This window comes from Octopus bimaculoides, chromosome 8 (assembly GCF_001194135.2).
Source record: "Octopus bimaculoides isolate UCB-OBI-ISO-001 chromosome 8, ASM119413v2, whole genome shotgun sequence".
Classification (NCBI taxonomy): Eukaryota; Metazoa; Mollusca; class Cephalopoda; order Octopoda; family Octopodidae; genus Octopus; species Octopus bimaculoides.
Window position 1 is genome coordinate 94,036,564 of NC_068988.1, and position 3,758 is coordinate 94,040,321.

Here is a 3,758-nt window from a genome sequence, read left to right on the forward strand (position 1 = left end):
CTGATGACCTTGGTGAGAGAGAAAAACCTGGCAGACCTTATATCTTCTTTTCCAGTGACATTCTTCACTGATATTGAAAAGGTGAAAACAAGCAATGTTAATTCTCTAAATGAAGTATTAACAGTAACTGCACGATAAAGTGTAGTATATTGCCACTTAAGTGTGGCTGACCCCTAGGGGTGGATGTTACTGTTGCTTTTAGCCCCAGGAGGACATCTCCTCCAGCTGGCTTATCGACACACGACTGTGTCCTGTTTGCCAAGGGAGTTATCCCTCTCACCTCGGCCAGCAGCACGAACGTATCCGGATTTCAGGGTTATTTCCCTTCGTATACACATATAAACACAATTGTGTGTGTGCGTGTGTCTATACGAAGACACCTTTCCTATAGCATGGCGGTTGGATAACACACATACACGCACGCATACAACGCACGCACACGCGCACCCACATATACACGTTTTTCTCTCCTCGTGTATTCTTTGTGCAGAAGAGCATCGAACCGTGTGTAACATATTCTCACATGGTCACCCTAGTTTGATCGTCAGCTTATTTCCTTCCTTCTTCTATGACCTTTGTCACTTCTCCCGAACCACTTTACTACCATTCCAGCAACTTTACTCTTCTTCGATTCTACCATTATCGATCTCCCTGTACATTGTTGTTGTTGCTGTTGTTATACACACACACACATGCATATATATATATATATATATATATATATATATATATATATATATATGTATATATATACATATATATACTCTTTACTCTTTTGTTTCAGTCATTTGACTGCGGCCATGCTGGAGCACCGCCTTTAGTCGAGCAAATCGATCCCGGGACTTATTTTTTGTAAGCCTAGTACTTATTCTATCGGTCTCTTTTGCCGAACCGTTAAGTGACGGGGACATAAACACACCAGCATTGGTTGTCAAGCAATACTAGGGGGACAAACACAGACACACAAACACACACACATATACATATATATATATATACATATATACGACGGGCTTCTTTCAGTTTCCGTCTACCAAATCCACACACAAGGATTTGGTCGGCCCGAGGCTATAGTAGAAAACACTTGCCCAAGGTGTCACGCAGTGGGACTGAACCCGGAACCATGTGATTGATTAGCAAGCTACTTACCACACAGCCACTCCTAAAGCAAATAAGTAACAAGGATGTGCAGGTATCAGTGCCTTACGGCCGTTTCAATCGGCTTCATTTTATCGCTCAATGGAAACATTACATCAATTTGAAATAAGCCGATCTCCTCAGAAGCAGACAACCATACAGATTTCCAACATAAAGGATAAACCATAATTTTTTAGCAAATTTTTATCAGTACAGGAGACTAGAATAATTACATTGTTTCCTTTGGCTATTTTTGGGGCAGAATGAATATAGGGAAAAAGTTTATACCCGAAGGAGTGGCAGAGGGAAATAATGGGGGTGGGGGGAGAAAGAAGAATGGTGATATGGCTACATTTATATTTATCACATTCAAAAGACTTAATGCATAATGTTGTCTACAAGCCCTTAGAATTAAATCCATTTTGAACTGACAGTTAAGTTCTTGTTGGTGGTGATAAATTAATGTCAGATATACTCCCCGGCCGCTATATTTCTGGGACCATATATCCAGCCCTTATCTACATAAAATGATATATCTTAGAGTTGCTAGTAAGATAATGACAGATAGAGAAGAAATGATGACCAGAAAGAGGAAGGACAGGAGAGGCTAAACTTATGATTATCAAATAATAGGGGCATGAATTGGAAAACAGAGGAGGTCAAAACGAGTTTTAAGAGTGCGAATTAAAAGTGAACGTAACGACGTGCATCCTAACTTAGCAAAATTTATATATGAAAAAATTTAGAAAAGGATTATAGAACCATGTAAGAGAAAAAGGATAGAGGACATATCAAGTATGTCTGCCTGCTGGAAATAACAGTCAAAACTCTTATTTAAATCGATAAATTACACTGATGATAACTACAGAAATCAACGGAAAGCAGATCAGGTTTATAAAATCTCCTAACGTACATTTAAGTATATAGACTCACGTGGGCCGGTTTCTTCTACTTTTTCTCGCGAATTGTTTGCGAATTGTTTGCATGCTGAAGAAGCTGAGGCAATTTCTTTTGCCTGTGCAGAAACCGGTCCACATTAGTCCATATACTTAAATGTACGTTAGGAGATTTTATTAACCTGATCTGCCTTCGGTTGATTACTGTAGTTATTGTCAGTGTAATTTGGTGATTTAAATAAGAGTTTTGACTGTTATTTCCAGCAGGTATACATACTTAGTATGTCCTTTGATTAATTTTAATTTTAATCCTTCAGCTATTTAATGCTTTTCTTGGGCCTGCAATCGTTTATATTATTAATGCTGTAATTATCATTTTAAAAAATACTCATTCTAGATAGCAAAATTAATATCTTAATTTTGCTAAAACGATAAGAAGATAAATAAATGTAACACTTGATTGATCATGTCTCTCTTGGTGTGTATAACTACAATATAGTTACAATAATCCTCCATATTGTACAAATTTTTTAATATATGTTTCAAATTTTGGCACAAGGTCAGCAATTTCGGGAGAGGGGTAAAGTCATAACATCAATCCCGAATGGCAAGTCGATCTCGGCGGAAATTAAACTCACAACGTGAAGACAGACGAAATGCTGCTAAGTACTTTGCCCAGCGATCTAACTGTTCAGCCAGCTTGTCGCCTTACAACTTCTCACGTTTGAGTATTTATAGATCTCATAGGATTCTAAACACATTTAACTCGCTTTGCATAATTAACAGGGACAATATCTTCAAGGGTTACGTCTATGCAAAAGGACTTTTAGTATTCTCTGAACATTAATTTTAACCCTAATTTTTCAGGCAAATTTTCCAGTCGAGACTTTGTGGGAGAGTGAAGCGCTTTCTATATAAGACAACAACGTATTTTTGATCTCAGTTATGAGAGATAACCGTCTTGAGAGTCTCCTTGATGCTGCGAAAATGAAATTTTCTATTTTCTCGCTTTCTTTTTCACTTCCATAAAATAAAATGAAAACATTAAATTCTGTCTTTTTTGTTTCGTTTTTATAATTATTGAAAAAAAAAAAAGAAAAGAAGCAAAAACGAAAAGTAACGGTAATGAAATTTATGATTTTTTTTCTTTTTGTATAAGAGTAATTTTTCAGGCCATATATTACGCCTTTTCAACTTTATATTTCACTTCTTTAAATTGTTCCATGTTCACATCTAATTAAATTCTCTTGAAAAAGTATTACATGCTTTCATGAACCCTTTGCCTTCAATGATCCCATTAGGGTGAAATCACAAAACATGTGACCGATTATCGATCGATTCACACTGTTAAAGGAACACTCGGTACGAGCCAATTCACTCGAACCAATTTGGTGTAATTGCAACCTTGGCCTTTTGAAATTCAATTATACTCTTTTTCTTACTTCCTTATTCTTCCCAACACCACAATCAATTCTTCATACAACGTGTCTACTCATGGAGAAATTTCTAGAAATCTTAAAATCATGCACGTTCATATTAACATAGTCATTGTATAAAAATATATGCACGTGCATAGAGTTCAATATATGCACACTATATATATGTGCTTCTGTTAACATACATGCACATGCTTGAAGAGATACTTATGAACGCGCGTAACATACCCATATATGTATATGTATATGTATATGTATATGTATATGTATATATATATATATATATATA

At 36.1% G+C, this 3,758-nt stretch overlaps 1 protein-coding gene across 1 annotated transcript in view; it reads left to right on the forward strand.

Moving 5' to 3' along the window:
* Nucleotides 1-3,048, forward strand: part of LOC106880080 (uncharacterized) — an 83,847-nt gene extending 80,799 nt beyond the window's left edge. Inside the window, exon 4 of the transcript XR_008264789.1 lies at nucleotides 2,901-3,048. The gene's annotated coding sequence lies outside the window, so the exon portion shown is untranslated. The remainder of the gene's footprint in view (nucleotides 1-2,900) is intronic.
* The last annotated feature ends 710 nt before the right edge of the window (nucleotides 3,049-3,758 follow it).